The sequence below is a fragment of the Anomaloglossus baeobatrachus genome, chromosome 3, assembly GCF_048569485.1.
Source record: "Anomaloglossus baeobatrachus isolate aAnoBae1 chromosome 3, aAnoBae1.hap1, whole genome shotgun sequence".
In the NCBI taxonomy this organism is placed as follows: domain Eukaryota; kingdom Metazoa; phylum Chordata; class Amphibia; order Anura; family Aromobatidae; genus Anomaloglossus; species Anomaloglossus baeobatrachus.
The window spans coordinates 698588246-698603198 of record NC_134355.1 but is presented as its reverse complement, the minus strand read 5'-3'; the positions used below and the strand labels follow the sequence as shown (position 1 = coordinate 698603198).

Here is a 14953-nt window from a genome sequence, read left to right as displayed (position 1 = left end):
CAAAAAAGACCATCGTCCCTGGGTGGGCTTGAACCACCATCCTTTCGGTTAACAGCCGAACGCGCTAACCAATTGCGCCACAGAGACGCAAACAGATCTTTCTACAGGAACTCTCAGCCAGGCAGGCCAGGCACAGGTTTCTCAGATCAACTTTTTAACATAATATGACAAAAAGAAATCAGCAAAAACAAAGAGACAATTGCTGATGCTCAGGAGGACTCGAGGCGCCGACAATAAGCTCCTGCTGATGGATTCCATCACAAAGACCAAATACATTTTAGCCACTTTTGAAAAGTCAGTCGATAAATAGACCTTCTCAACGAACAGACCACCGGCAGCAGAGTGGCGCAGCGGAAGCGTGCTGGGCCCATAACCCAGAGGTCGATGGATCGAAACAATCCTCTGCTAATTGATTCTTTTTATACAGGTCATCATTATATTTCTTCGATAAGACTGATATTGTGCTACATTGCAACTTTCGTCTCCAAACTATTAAGGGTTTTTTTATTGCTTACCCCTCGGTTCTTCGTAGATATGTAAAGGGTTTGCTTGGAAGAGGTGTGCATGTATTTGTAAGCCACCCTTCACCTTTTAAACTCCTCCGATGATCTTCTACTATGGTAAAATGGAACTCACACTGTAAAAAAAAAAGAAAGCTATTCTTACATAAAAATTGCCATATAGCATTGCAGCTTCTCACCTGACATGATGAGAAAATCACCGTGAAGTGTGGCAAGAAACTAAAGGCAGACCTGTCATGCCAGGGGGATTAGCTCAAGTGGCAGAGCGCTCGCTTTGCATGCGAGAGGCAGCGGGATCGATGCCCGCATTCTCCAAGAGTTATTTTTCACATGGTAGCAGTGATTGTCTTTTTACCTCATGCTCAAAACTCCAACAGCTAAAACTAGGAGGCTTTCGATCAAGGACAAAACAAGCCTTCGATAGCTCAGCTGGTAGAGCCGAAGACTGTAGAAGAAAGTTAGCAATCCTTAGGTCGCTGGTTCAATTCCGGCTCGAAGGAGTTTTGCGCATTCTATTGGAAGGTTCATCCGGCTGGTAAACACAGCCCAGCTATGCTCGTTCCATCCACCTACAAACAGCTCTTCTAGAAAGGTCTCCTCCGTTGTACCTGAGGAGTGAGGAGATCAAAACGTAAGCACAAATCAACAGAGAGTTTTTTGTCTTCTCCGTAGATATGTAAAGGCTTTGCTTGGAAGAGGCGTGCATGTATTTGGAAGCCACCCTTCACCTTGTAAAGTCCTCCGATGATCTTCTACTATGGCAACATGGAACTCACACTTAAAAAAAAAAAAAAGCTATTCTTACAGAAAAAAAATACCATATAACAATGCAGCTTCTCACCTGACATGATAAGAAAATCCCTATGAAGTGTGGCAAGAAACTAAAGGCACAACTGTCCCGCCAGGGGAATTAGCTCAAGTGGTAGAGCGCTCGCTTCGCATGTGAGAGGCAGCGGGATCGATGCCCGCATTCTCCAAGAGTTATTTTTCACATGGTAGCAGTGATTGCCTTTTCACCTCATGCTCAAAACTCCAACAGCTAAAACTAGGAGGCTTTCAACCAAGGCCAAGACAAGCCTTCAATAGCTCAGCTGGTAGAGCCAAAGACTGTAGATGTAAATGAGCAAATCCTTGGGTTGCTGGTTCAATTCCAGCTCGAAGGATGTTTGCGCGTTCTATCGGAGGGCTCATCCTGCTAGTAAACACAGCCCAGCTATGCTCCCTCTGTCCACCTACAAACAGCTCTTCTAGAAGGGTCTCCTCCGTTGTACCTGAGGAGTTCAAAACGTAAGCACAAAGCAACAGAGAGTTTTTTGTTGGGAGAGCAGCTCAGCCGAAAGCTAACGTGGAACCTTTTACACCCCTAGAATGCTACTCGAGCCAAAGAGACCATCGCCCCTGAATAAACACAGCCCAGCTAAGCTGCTTCCGTCCACATACAAAGAGCTCTTTTCCAAAAGTCTCCTCCATTCTAACTCGGGAGTTCAAAACGTAGGCAGCGAGCAACAGAGTTATTTGTCGGGAGAGCAATTGAAAGACGACGTGGAACCTTCTTCACTCGTACATAGGCTGCTACTTAAGCAAAAAAGACCATCGTCCCTGGGTGGGCTTGAACCACCATCCTTTCGGTTAACAGCCGAACGCGCTAACCAATTGCGCCACAGAGACGCAAACAGATCTTTCTACAGGAACTCTCAGCCAGGCAGGCCAGGCACAGGTTTCTCAGATCAACTTTTTAACATAATATGACAAAAAGAAATCAGCAAAAACAAAGAGACAATTGCTGATGCTCAGGAGGACTCGAGGCGCCGACAATAAGCTCCTGCTGATGGATTCCATCACAAAGACCAAATACATTTTAGCCACTTTTGAAAAGTCAGTCGATAAATAGACCTTCTCAACGAACAGACCACCGGCAGCAGAGTGGCGCAGCGGAAGCGTGCTGGGCCCATAACCCAGAGGTCGATGGATCGAAACCATCCTCTGCTAATTGATTCTTTTTATACAGGTCATCATTATATTTCTTCGATAAGACTGATATTGTGCTACATTGCAACTTTCGTCTCCAAACTATTAAGGGGTTTTTTATTGCTTACCCCTCGGTTCTTCGTAGATATGTAAAGGGTTTGCTTGGAAGAGGTGTGCATGTATTTGTAAGCCACCCTTCACCTTTTAAACTCCTCCGATGATCTTCTACTATGGTAAAATGGAACTCACACTGTAAAAAAAAAAGCAAGCTATTCTTACATAAAAATTGCCATATAGCCTTGCAGCTTCTCACCTGACATGATGAGAAAATCACCGTGAAGTGTGGCAAGAAACTAAAGGCAGACCTGTCATGCCAGGGGGATTAGCTCAAGTGGCAGAGCGCTCGCTTTGCATGCGAGAGGCAGCGGGATCGATGCCCGCATTCTCCAAGAGTTATTTTTCACATGGTAGCAGTGATTGTCTTTTTACCTCATGCTCAAAACTCCAACAGCTAAAACTAGGAGGCTTTCGATCAAGGACAAAACAAGCCTTCGATAGCTCAGCTGGTAGAGCCGAAGACTGTAGAAGAAAGTTAGCAATCCTTAGGTCGCTGGTTCAATTCCGGCTCGAAGGAGTTTTGCGCATTCTATCGGAAGGTTCATCAGGCTGGTAAACACAGCCCAGCTATGCTCGTTCCATCCACCTACAAACAGCTCTTCTAGAAAGGTCTCCTCCGTTGTACCTGAGGAGTGAGGAGATCAAAACGTAAGCACAAATCAACAGAGAGTTTTTTGTCTTCTCCGTAGATATGTAAAGGCTTTGCTTGGAAGAGGCGTGCATGTATTTGGAAGCCACCCTTCACCTTGTAAAGTCCTCCGATGATCTTCTACTATGGCAACATGGAACTCACACTTAAAAAAAAAAAAAAGCTATTCTTACAGAAAAAAAATACCATATAACAATGCAGCTTCTCACCTGACATGATAAGAAAATCCCTATGAAGTGTGGCAAGAAACTAAAGGCACAACTGTCCCGCCAGGGGAATTAGCTCAAGTGGTAGAGCGCTCGCTTCGCATGTGAGAGGCAGCGGGATCGATGCCCGCATTCTCCAAGAGTTATTTTTCACATGGTAGCAGTGATTGCCTTTTCACCTCATGCTCAAAACTCCAACAGCTAAAACTAGGAGGCTTTCAACCAAGGCCAAGACAAGCCTTCAATAGCTCAGCTGGTAGAGCCAAAGACTGTAGATGTAAATGAGCAAATCCTTGGGTTGCTGGTTCAATTCCAGCTCGAAGGATGTTTGCGCGTTCTATCGGAGGGCTCATCCTGCTAGTAAACACAGCCCAGCTATGCTCCCTCTGTCCACCTACAAACAGCTCTTCTAGAAGGGTCTCCTCCGTTGTACCTGAGGAGTTCAAAACGTAAGCACAAAGCAACAGAGAGTTTTTTGTTGGGAGAGCAGCTCAGCCGAAAGCTAACGTGGAACCTTTTACACCCCTAGAATGCTACTCGAGCCAAAGAGACCATCGCCCCTGAATAAACACAGCCCAGCTAAGCTGCTTCCGTCCACATACAAAGAGCTCTTTTCCAAAAGTCTCCTCCATTCTAACTCGGGAGTTCAAAACGTAGGCAGCGAGCAACAGAGTTATTTGTCGGGAGAGCAATTGAAAGACGACGTGGAACCTTCTTCACTCGTACATAGGCTGCTACTTAAGCAAAAAAGACCATCGTCCCTGGGTGGGCTTGAACCACCATCCTTTCGGTTAACAGCCGAACGCGCTAACCAATTGCGCCACAGAGACGCAAACAGATCTTTCTACAGGAACTCTCAGCCAGGCAGGCCAGGCACAGGTTTCTCAGATCAACTTTTTAACATAATATGACAAAAAGAAATCAGCAAAAACAAAGAGACAATTGCTGATGCTCAGGAGGACTCGAGGCGCCGACAATAAGCTCCTGCTGATGGATTCCATCACAAAGACCAAATACATTTTAGCCACTTTTGAAAAGTCAGTCGATAAATAGACCTTCTCAACGAACAGACCACCGGCAGCAGAGTGGCGCAGCGGAAGCGTGCTGGGCCCATAACCCAGAGGTCGATGGATCGAAACCATCCTCTGCTAATTGATTCTTTTTATACAGGTCATCATTATATTTCTTCGATAAGACTGATATTGTGCTACATTGCAACTTTCGTCTCCAAACTATTAAGGGGTTTTTTATTGCTTACCCCTCGGTTCTTCGTAGATATGTAAAGGGTTTGCTTGGAAGAGGTGTGCATGTATTTGTAAGCCACCCTTCACCTTTTAAACTCCTCCGATGATCTTCTACTATGGTAAAATGGAACTCACACTGTAAAAAAAAAAGCAAGCTATTCTTACATAAAAATTGCCATATAGCCTTGCAGCTTCTCACCTGACATGATGAGAAAATCACCGTGAAGTGTGGCAAGAAACTAAAGGCAGACCTGTCATGCCAGGGGGATTAGCTCAAGTGGCAGAGCGCTCGCTTTGCATGCGAGAGGCAGCGGGATCGATGCCCGCATTCTCCAAGAGTTATTTTTCACATGGTAGCAGTGATTGTCTTTTTACCTCATGCTCAAAACTCCAACAGCTAAAACTAGGAGGCTTTCGATCAAGGACAAAACAAGCCTTCGATAGCTCAGCTGGTAGAGCCGAAGACTGTAGAAGAAAGTTAGCAATCCTTAGGTCGCTGGTTCAATTCCGGCTCGAAGGAGTTTTGCGCATTCTATCGGAAGGTTCATCAGGCTGGTAAACACAGCCCAGCTATGCTCGTTCCATCCACCTACAAACAGCTCTTCTAGAAAGGTCTCCTCCGTTGTACCTGAGGAGTGAGGAGATCAAAACGTAAGCACAAATCAACAGAGAGTTTTTTGTCTTCTCCGTAGATATGTAAAGGCTTTGCTTGGAAGAGGCGTGCATGTATTTGGAAGCCACCCTTCACCTTGTAAAGTCCTCCGATGATCTTCTACTATGGCAACATGGAACTCACACTTAAAAAAAAAAAAAAAAAAAAAGCTATTCTTACAGAAAAAAAATACCATATAACAATGCAGCTTCTCACCTGACATGATAAGAAAATCCCTATGAAGTGTGGCAAGAAACTAAAGGCACAACTGTCACGCCAGGGGAATTAGCTCAAGTGGTAGAGCGCTCGCTTCGCATGTGAGAGGCAGCGGGATCGATGCCCGCATTCTCCAAGAGTTATTTTTCACATGGTAGCAGTGATTGCCTTTTCACCTCATGCTCAAAACTCCAACAGCTAAAACTAGGAGGCTTTCAACCAAGGCCAAGACAAGCCTTCAATAGCTCAGCTGGTAGAGCCAAAGACTGTAGATGTAAATGAGCAAATCCTTGGGTTGCTGGTTCAATTCCAGCTCGAAGGATGTTTGCGCGTTCTATCGGAGGGCTCATCCTGCTAGTAAACACAGCCCAGCTATGCTCCCTCTGTCCACCTACAAACAGCTCTTCTAGAAGGGTCTCCTCCGTTGTACCTGAGGAGTTCAAAACGTAAGCACAAAGCAACAGAGAGTTTTTTGTTGGGAGAGCAGCTCAGCCGAAAGCTAACGTGGAACCTTTTACACCCCTAGAATGCTACTCGAGCCAAAGAGACCATCGCCCCTGAATAAACACAGCCCAGCTAAGCTGCTTCCGTCCACATACAAAGAGCTCTTTTCCAAAAGTCTCCTCCATTCTAACTCGGGAGTTCAAAACGTAGGCAGCGAGCAACAGAGTTATTTGTCGGGAGAGCAATTGAAAAACGACGTGGAACCTTCTTCACTCGTACATAGGCTGCTACTTAAGCAAAAAAGACCATCGTCCCTGGGTGGGCTTGAACCACCATCCTTTCGGTTAACAGCCGAACGCGCTAACCAATTGCGCCACAGAGACGCAAACAGATCTTTCTACAGGAACTCTCAGCCAGGCAGGCCAGGCACAGGTTTCTCAGATCAACTTTTTAACATAATATGACAAAAAGAAATCAGCAAAAACAAAGAGACAATTGCTGATGCTCAGGAGGACTCGAGGCGCCGACAATAAGCTCCTGCTGATGGATTCCATCACAAAGACCAAATACATTTTAGCCACTTTTGAAAAGTCAGTCGATAAATAGACCTTCTCAACGAACAGACCACCGGCAGCAGAGTGGCGCAGCGGAAGCGTGCTGGGCCCATAACCCAGAGGTCGATGGATCGAAACAATCCTCTGCTAATTGATTCTTTTTATACAGGTCATCATTATATTTCTTCGATAAGACTGATATTGTGCTACATTGCAACTTTCGTCTCCAAACTATTAAGGGTTTTTTTATTGCTTACCCCTCGGTTCTTCGTAGATATGTAAAGGGTTTGCTTGGAAGAGGTGTGCATGTATTTGTAAGCCACCCTTCACCTTTTAAACTCCTCCGATGATCTTCTACTATGGTAAAATGGAACTCACACTGTAAAAAAAAAAGCAAGCTATTCTTACATAAAAATTGCCATATAGCATTGCAGCTTCTCACCTGACATGATGAGAAAATCACCGTGAAGTGTGGCAAGAAACTAAAGGCAGACCTGTCATGCCAGGGGGATTAGCTCAAGTGGCAGAGCGCTCGCTTTGCATGCGAGAGGCAGCGGGATCGATGCCCGCATTCTCCAAGAGTTATTTTTCACATGGTAGCAGTGATTGTCTTTTTACCTCATGCTCAAAACTCCAACAGCTAAAACTAGGAGGCTTTCGATCAAGGACAAAACAAGCCTTCGATAGCTCAGCTGGTAGAGCCGAAGACTGTAGAAGAAAGTTAGCAATCCTTAGGTCGCTGGTTCAATTCCGGCTCGAAGGAGTTTTGCGCATTCTATCGGAAGGTTCATCCGGCTGGTAAACACAGCCCAGCTATGCTCGTTCCATCCACCTACAAACAGCTCTTCTAGAAAGGTCTCCTCCGTTGTACCTGAGGAGTGAGGAGATCAAAACGTAAGCACAAATCAACAGAGAGTTTTTTGTCTTCTCCGTAGATATGTAAAGGCTTTGCTTGGAAGAGGCGTGCATGTATTTGGAAGCCACCCTTCACCTTGTAAAGTCCTCCGATGATCTTCTACTATGGCAACATGGAACTCACACTTAAAAAAAAAAAAAAGCTATTCTTACAGAAAAAAAATACCATATAACAATGCAGCTTCTCACCTGACATGATAAGAAAATCCCTATGAAGTGTGGCAAGAAACTAAAGGCACAACTGTCCCGCCAGGGGAATTAGCTCAAGTGGTAGAGCGCTCGCTTCGCATGTGAGAGGCAGCGGGATCGATGCCCGCATTCTCCAAGAGTTATTTTTCACATGGTAGCAGTGATTGCCTTTTCACCTCATGCTCAAAACTCCAACAGCTAAAAGTAGGAGGCTTTCAACCAAGGCCAAGACAAGCCTTCAATAGCTCAGCTGGTAGAGCCAAAGACTGTAGATGTAAATGAGCAAATCCTTGGGTTGCTGGTTCAATTCCAGCTCGAAGGATGTTTGCGCGTTCTATCGGAGGGCTCATCCTGCTAGTAAACACAGCCCAGCTATGCTCCCTCTGTCCACCTACAAACAGCTCTTCTAGAAGGGTCTCCTCCGTTGTACCTGAGGAGTTCAAAACGTAAGCACAAAGCAACAGAGAGTTTTTTGTTGGGAGAGCAGCTCAGCCGAAAGCTAACGTGGAACCTTTTACACCCCTAGAATGCTACTCGAGCCAAAGAGACCATCGCCCCTGAATAAACACAGCCCAGCTAAGCTGCTTCCGTCCACATACAAAGAGCTCTTTTCCAAAAGTCTCCTCCATTCTAACTCGGGAGTTCAAAACGTAGGCAGCGAGCAACAGAGTTATTTGTCGGGAGAGCAATTGAAAGACGACGTGGAACCTTCTTCACTCGTACATAGGCTGCTACTTAAGCAAAAAAGACCATCGTCCCTGGGTGGGCTTGAACCACCATCCTTTCGGTTAACAGCCGAACGCGCTAACCAATTGCGCCACAGAGACGCAAACAGATCTTTCTACAGGAACTCTCAGCCAGGCAGGCCAGGCACAGGTTTCTCAGATCAACTTTTTAACATAATATGACAAAAAGAAATCAGCAAAAACAAAGAGACAATTGCTGATGCTCAGGAGGACTCGAGGCGCCGACAATAAGCTCCTGCTGATGGATTCCATCACAAAGACCAAATACATTTTAGCCACTTTTGAAAAGTCAGTCGATAAATAGACCTTCTCAACGAACAGACCACCGGCAGCAGAGTGGCGCAGCGGAAGCGTGCTGGGCCCATAACCCAGAGGTCGATGGATCGAAACCATCCTCTGCTAATTGATTCTTTTTATACAGGTCATCATTATATTTCTTCGATAAGACTGATATTGTGCTACATTGCAACTTTCGTCTCCAAACTATTAAGGGGTTTTTTATTGCTTACCCCTCGGTTCTTCGTAGATATGTAAAGGGTTTGCTTGGAAGAGGTGTGCATGTATTTGTAAGCCACCCTTCACCTTTTAAACTCCTCCGATGATCTTCTACTATGGTAAAATGGAACTCACACTGTAAAAAAAAAAGCAAGCTATTCTTACATAAAAATTGCCATATAGCATTGCAGCTTCTCACCTGACATGATGAGAAAATCACCGTGAAGTGTGGCAAGAAACTAAAGGCAGACCTGTCATGCCAGGGGGATTAGCTCAAGTGGCAGAGCGCTCGCTTTGCATGCGAGAGGCAGCGGGATTGATGCCCGCATTCTCCAAGAGTTATTTTTCACATGGTAGCAGTGATTGTCTTTTTACCTCATGCTCAAAACTCCAACAGCTAAAACTAGGAGGCTTTCGATCAAGGACAAAACAAGCCTTCGATAGCTCAGCTGGTAGAGCCGAAGACTGTAGAAGAAAGTTAGCAATCCTTAGGTCGCTGGTTCAATTCCGGCTCGAAGGAGTTTTGCGCATTCTATCGGAAGGTTCATCCGGCTGGTAAACACAGCCCAGCTATGCTCGTTCCATCCACCTACAAACAGCTCTTCTAGAAAGGTCTCCTCCGTTGTACCTGAGGAGTGAGGAGATCAAAACGTAAGCACAAATCAACAGAGAGTTTTTTGTCTTCTCCGTAGATATGTAAAGGCTTTGCTTGGAAGAGGCGTGCATGTATTTGGAAGCCACCCTTCACCTTGTAAAGTCCTCCGATGATCTTCTACTATGGCAACATGGAACTCACACTTAAAAAAAAAAAAAAAAAAAAAAAAGCTATTCTTACAGAAAAAAAATACCATATAACAATGCAGCTTCTCACCTGACATGATAAGAAAATCCCTATGAAGTGTGGCAAGAAACTAAAGGCACAACTGTCACGCCAGGGGAATTAGCTCAAGTGGTAGAGCGCTCGCTTCGCATGTGAGAGGCAGCGGGATCGATGCCCGCATTCTCCAAGAGTTATTTTTCACATGGTAGCAGTGATTGCCTTTTCACCTCATGCTCAAAACTCCAACAGCTAAAACTAGGAGGCTTTCAACCAAGGCCAAGACAAGCCTTCAATAGCTCAGCTGGTAGAGCCAAAGACTGTAGATGTAAATGAGCAAATCCTTGGGTTGCTGGTTCAATTCCAGCTCGAAGGATGTTTGCGCGTTCTATCGGAGGGCTCATCCTGCTAGTAAACACAGCCCAGCTATGCTCCCTCTGTCCACCTACAAACAGCTCTTCTAGAAGGGTCTCCTCCGTTGTACCTGAGGAGTTCAAAACGTAAGCACAAAGCAACAGAGAGTTTTTTGTTGGGAGAGCAGCTCAGCCGAAAGCTAACGTGGAACCTTTTACACCCCTAGAATGCTACTCGAGCCAAAGAGACCATCGCCCCTGAATAAACACAGCCCAGCTAAGCTGCTTCCGTCCACATACAAAGAGCTCTTTTCCAAAAGTCTCCTCCATTCTAACTCGGGAGTTCAAAACGTAGGCAGCGAGCAACAGAGTTATTTGTCGGGAGAGCAATTGAAAGACGACGTGGAACCTTCTTCACTCGTACATAGGCTGCTACTTAAGCAAAAAAGACCATCGTCCCTGGGTGGGCTTGAACCACCATCCTTTCGGTTAACAGCCAAACGCACTAACCAATTGCGCCACAGAGACGCAAACAGATCTTTCTACAGGAACTCTCAGCCAGGCAGGCCAGGCACAGGTTTCTCAGATCAACTTTTTAACATAATATGACAAAAAGAAATCAGCAAAAACAAAGAGACAATTGCTGATGCTCAGGAGGACTCGAGGCGCCGACAATAAGCTCCTGCTGATGGATTCCATCACAAAGACCAAATACATTTTAGCCACTTTTGAAAAGTCAGTCGATAAATAGACCTTCTCAACGAACAGACCACCGGCAGCAGAGTGGCGCAGCGGAAGCGTGCTGGGCCCATAACCCAGAGGTCGATGGATCGAAACCATCCTCTGCTAATTGATTCTTTTTATACAGGTCATCATTATATTTCTTCGATAAGACTGATATTGTGCTACATTGCAACTTTCGTCTCCAAACTATTAAGGGGTTTTTTATTGCTTACCCCTCGGTTCTTCGTAGATATGTAAAGGGTTTGCTTGGAAGAGGTGTGCATGTATTTGTAAGCCACCCTTCACCTTTTAAACTCCTCCGATGATCTTCTACTATGGTAAAATGGAACTCACACTGTAAAAAAAAAAGCAAGCTATTCTTACATAAAAATTGCCATATAGCATTGCAGCTTCTCACCTGACATGATGAGAAAATCACCGTGAAGTGTGGCAAGAAACTAAAGGCAGACCTGTCATGCCAGGGGGATTAGCTCAAGTGGCAGAGCACTCGCTTTGCATGCGAGAGGCAGCGGGATCGATGCCCGCATTCTCCAAGAGTTATTTTTCACATGGTAGCAGTGATTGTCTTTTTACCTCATGCTCAAAACTCCAACAGCTAAAACTAGGAGGCTTTCGATCAAGGACAAAACAAGCCTTCGATAGCTCAGCTGGTAGAGCCGAAGACTGTAGAAGAAAGTTAGCAATCCTTAGGTCGCTGGTTCAATTCCGGCTCGAAGGAGTTTTGCGCATTCTATCGGAAGGTTCATCCGGCTGGTAAACACAGCCCAGCTATGCTCGTTCCGTCCACCTACAAACAGCTCTTCTAGAAAGGTCTCCTCCGTTGTACCTGAGGAGTGAGGAGATCAAAACGTAAGCACAAATCAACAGAGAGTTTTTTGTCTTCTCCGTAGATATGTAAAGGCTTTGCTTGGAAGAGGCGTGCATGTATTTGGAAGCCACCCTTCACCTTGTAAAGTCCTCCGATGATCTTCTACTATGGCAACATGGAACTCACACTTAAAAAAAAAAAAAAAAAAAGCTATTCTTACAGAAAAAAAATACCATATAACAATGCAGCTTCTCACCTGACATGATAAGAAAATCCCTATGAAGTGTGGCAAGAAACTAAAGGCACAACTGTCCCGCCAGGGGAATTAGCTCAAGTGGTAGAGCGCTCGCTTCGCATGTGAGAGGCAGCGGGATCGATGCCCGCATTCTCCAAGAGTTATTTTTCACATGGTAGCAGTGATTGCCTTTTCACCTCATGCTCAAAACTCCAACAGCTAAAACTAGGAGGCTTTCAACCAAGGCCAAGACAAGCCTTCAATAGCTCAGCTGGTAGAGCCAAAGACTGTAGATGTAAATGAGCAAATCCTTGGGTTGCTGGTTCAATTCCAGCTCGAAGGATGTTTGCGCGTTCTATCGGAGGGCTCATCCTGCTAGTAAACACAGCCCAGCTATGCTCCCTCTGTCCACCTACAAACAGCTCTTCTAGAAGGGTCTCCTCCGTTGTACCTGAGGAGTTCAAAACGTAAGCACAAAGCAACAGAGAGTTTTTTGTTGGGAGAGCAGCTCAGCCGAAAGCTAACGTGGAACCTTTTACACCCCTAGAATGCTACTCGAGCCAAAGAGACCATCGCCCCTGAATAAACACAGCCCAGCTAAGCTGCTTCCGTCCACATACAAAGAGCTCTTTTCCAAAAGTCTCCTCCATTCTAACTCGGGAGTTCAAAACGTAGGCAGCGAGCAACAGAGTTATTTGTCGGGAGAGCAATTGAAAGACGACGTGGAACCTTCTTCACTCGTACATAGGCTGCTACTTAAGCAAAAAAGACCATCGTCCCTGGGTGGGCTTGAACCACCATCCTTTCGGTTAACAGCCAAACGCACTAACCAATTGCGCCACAGAGACGCAAACAGATCTTTCTACAGGAACTCTCAGCCAGGCAGGCCAGGCACAGGTTTCTCAGATCAACTTTTTAACATAATATGACAAAAAGAAATCAGCAAAAACAAAGAGACAATTGCTGATGCTCAGGAGGACTCGAGGCGCCGACAATAAGCTCCTGCTGATGGATTCCATCACAAAGACCAAATACATTTTAGCCACTTTTGAAAAGTCAGTCGATAAATAGACCTTCTCAACGAACAGACCACCGGCAGCAGAGTGGCGCAGCGGAAGCGTGCTGGGCCCATAACCCAGAGGTCGATGGATCGAAACCATCCTCTGCTAATTGATTCTTTTTATACAGGTCATCATTATATTTCTTCGATAAGACTGATATTGTGCTACATTGCAACTTTCGTCTCCAAACTATTAAGGGGTTTTTTATTGCTTACCCCTCGGTTCTTCGTAGATATGTAAAGGGTTTGCTTGGAAGAGGTGTGCATGTATTTGTAAGCCACCCTTCACCTTTTAAACTCCTCCGATGATCTTCTACTATGGTAAAATGGAACTCACACTGTAAAAAAAAAAGCAAGCTATTCTTACATAAAAATTGCCATATAGCATTGCAGCTTCTCACCTGACATGATGAGAAAATCACCGTGAAGTGTGGCAAGAAACTAAAGGCAGACCTGTCATGCCAGGGGGATTAGCTCAAGTGGCAGAGCACTCGCTTTGCATGCGAGAGGCAGCGGGATCGATGCCCGCATTCTCCAAGAGTTATTTTTCACATGGTAGCAGTGATTGTCTTTTTACCTCATGCTCAAAACTCCAACAGCTAAAACTAGGAGGCTTTCGATCAAGGACAAAACAAGCCTTCGATAGCTCAGCTGGTAGAGCCGAAGACTGTAGAAGAAAGTTAGCAATCCTTAGGTCGCTGGTTCAATTCCGGCTCGAAGGAGTTTTGCGCATTCTATCGGAAGGTTCATCCGGCTGGTAAACACAGCCCAGCTATGCTCGTTCCGTCCACCTACAAACAGCTCTTCTAGAAAGGTCTCCTCCGTTGTACCTGAGGAGTGAGGAGATCAAAACGTAAGCACAAATCAACAGAGAGTTTTTTGTCTTCTCCGTAGATATGTAAAGGCTTTGCTTGGAAGAGGCGTGCATGTATTTGGAAGCCACCCTTCACCTTGTAAAGTCCTCCGATGATCTTCTACTATGGCAACATGGAACTCACACTTAAAAAAAAAAAAAAAAAAAGCTATTCTTACAGAAAAAAAATACCATATAACAATGCAGCTTCTCACCTGACATGATAAGAAAATCCCTATGAAGTGTGGCAAGAAACTAAAGGCACAACTGTCCCGCCAGGGGAATTAGCTCAAGTGGTAGAGCGCTCGCTTCGCATGTGAGAGGCAGCGGGATCGATGCCCGCATTCTCCAAGAGTTATTTTTCACATGGTAGCAGTGATTGCTTTTTCACCTCATGCTCAAAACTCCAACAGCTAAAACTAGGAGGCTTTCAACCAAGGCCAAGACAAGCCTTCAATAGCTCAGCTGGTAGAGCCAAAGACTGTAGATGTAAATGAGCAAATCCTTGGGTTGCTGGTTCAATTCCAGCTTGAAGGATGTTTGCGCGTTCTCTCGGAGGGCTCATCCTGCTAGTAAACACAGCCCAGCTATGCTCCCTCTGTCCACCTACAAACAGCTCTTCTAGAAGGGTCTCCTCCGTTGTACCTGAGGAGTTCAAAACGTAAGCACAAAGCAACAGAGATTTTTTTGTTGGGAGAGCAGCTCAGCCGAAAGCTAACGTGGAACCTTTTACACCCCTAGAATGCTACTCGAGCCAAAGAGACCATCGCCCCTGAATAAACACAGCCCAGCTAAGCTGCTTCCGTCCACATACAAAGAGCTCTTTTCCAAAAGTCTCCTCCATTCTAACTCGGGAGTTCAAAACGTAGGCAGCGAGCAACAGAGTTATTTGTCGGGAGAGCAATTGAAAGACGACGTGGAACCTTCTTCACTCGTACATAGGCTGCTACTTAAGCAAAAAAGACCATCGTCCCTGGGTGGGCTTGAACCACCATCCTTTCGGTTAACAGCCAAACGCGCTAACCAATTGCGCCACAGAGACGCAAACAGATCTTTCTACAGGAACTCTCAGCCAGGCAGGCCAGGCACAGGTTTCTCAGATCAACTTTTTAACATAATATGACAAAAAGAAATCAGCAAAAACAAAGAGACAATTGCTGATGCTCA

The 14953-nt window shown here is 45.4% G+C and overlaps 16 non-coding genes across 16 annotated transcripts; 11 read left to right on the top strand and 5 right to left on the bottom strand.

Annotated features, from left to right (window-relative positions):
- Positions 1–13: 13 nt before the first annotated feature.
- Positions 14–87, bottom strand: TRNAN-GUU (transfer RNA asparagine (anticodon GUU)). The gene has a single exon. It is a non-coding gene; the product is annotated as a tRNA-Asn (tRNA).
- A 676-nt stretch (positions 88–763) lies between these two features.
- TRNAA-UGC (transfer RNA alanine (anticodon UGC)) lies at positions 764–836 on the top strand. The gene has a single exon. It is a non-coding gene; the product is annotated as a tRNA-Ala (tRNA).
- Positions 837–1425: 589 nt separating this feature from the next.
- On the top strand, positions 1426–1498 carry TRNAA-CGC (transfer RNA alanine (anticodon CGC)). The gene has a single exon. It is a non-coding gene; the product is annotated as a tRNA-Ala (tRNA).
- Positions 1499–2115: 617 nt separating this feature from the next.
- Positions 2116–2189, bottom strand: TRNAN-GUU (transfer RNA asparagine (anticodon GUU)). Its single transcript has one exon. It is a non-coding gene; the product is annotated as a tRNA-Asn (tRNA).
- Positions 2190–2865: 676 nt separating this feature from the next.
- TRNAA-UGC (transfer RNA alanine (anticodon UGC)) lies at positions 2866–2938 on the top strand. Its single transcript has one exon. It is a non-coding gene; the product is annotated as a tRNA-Ala (tRNA).
- A 589-nt stretch (positions 2939–3527) lies between these two features.
- On the top strand, positions 3528–3600 carry TRNAA-CGC (transfer RNA alanine (anticodon CGC)). Its single transcript has one exon. It is a non-coding gene; the product is annotated as a tRNA-Ala (tRNA).
- A 617-nt stretch (positions 3601–4217) lies between these two features.
- On the bottom strand, positions 4218–4291 carry TRNAN-GUU (transfer RNA asparagine (anticodon GUU)). The gene has a single exon. It is a non-coding gene; the product is annotated as a tRNA-Asn (tRNA).
- A 676-nt stretch (positions 4292–4967) lies between these two features.
- TRNAA-UGC (transfer RNA alanine (anticodon UGC)) lies at positions 4968–5040 on the top strand. Its single transcript has one exon. It is a non-coding gene; the product is annotated as a tRNA-Ala (tRNA).
- A 596-nt stretch (positions 5041–5636) lies between these two features.
- Positions 5637–5709, top strand: TRNAA-CGC (transfer RNA alanine (anticodon CGC)). The gene has a single exon. It is a non-coding gene; the product is annotated as a tRNA-Ala (tRNA).
- A 617-nt stretch (positions 5710–6326) lies between these two features.
- TRNAN-GUU (transfer RNA asparagine (anticodon GUU)) lies at positions 6327–6400 on the bottom strand. Its single transcript has one exon. It is a non-coding gene; the product is annotated as a tRNA-Asn (tRNA).
- A 676-nt stretch (positions 6401–7076) lies between these two features.
- TRNAA-UGC (transfer RNA alanine (anticodon UGC)) lies at positions 7077–7149 on the top strand. Its single transcript has one exon. It is a non-coding gene; the product is annotated as a tRNA-Ala (tRNA).
- A 589-nt stretch (positions 7150–7738) lies between these two features.
- On the top strand, positions 7739–7811 carry TRNAA-CGC (transfer RNA alanine (anticodon CGC)). Its single transcript has one exon. It is a non-coding gene; the product is annotated as a tRNA-Ala (tRNA).
- A 617-nt stretch (positions 7812–8428) lies between these two features.
- TRNAN-GUU (transfer RNA asparagine (anticodon GUU)) lies at positions 8429–8502 on the bottom strand. The gene has a single exon. It is a non-coding gene; the product is annotated as a tRNA-Asn (tRNA).
- A 1348-nt stretch (positions 8503–9850) lies between these two features.
- TRNAA-CGC (transfer RNA alanine (anticodon CGC)) lies at positions 9851–9923 on the top strand. Its single transcript has one exon. It is a non-coding gene; the product is annotated as a tRNA-Ala (tRNA).
- Positions 9924–11957: 2034 nt separating this feature from the next.
- TRNAA-CGC (transfer RNA alanine (anticodon CGC)) lies at positions 11958–12030 on the top strand. Its single transcript has one exon. It is a non-coding gene; the product is annotated as a tRNA-Ala (tRNA).
- A 2034-nt stretch (positions 12031–14064) lies between these two features.
- TRNAA-CGC (transfer RNA alanine (anticodon CGC)) lies at positions 14065–14137 on the top strand. Its single transcript has one exon. It is a non-coding gene; the product is annotated as a tRNA-Ala (tRNA).
- Positions 14138–14953: the final 816 nt, after the last annotated feature.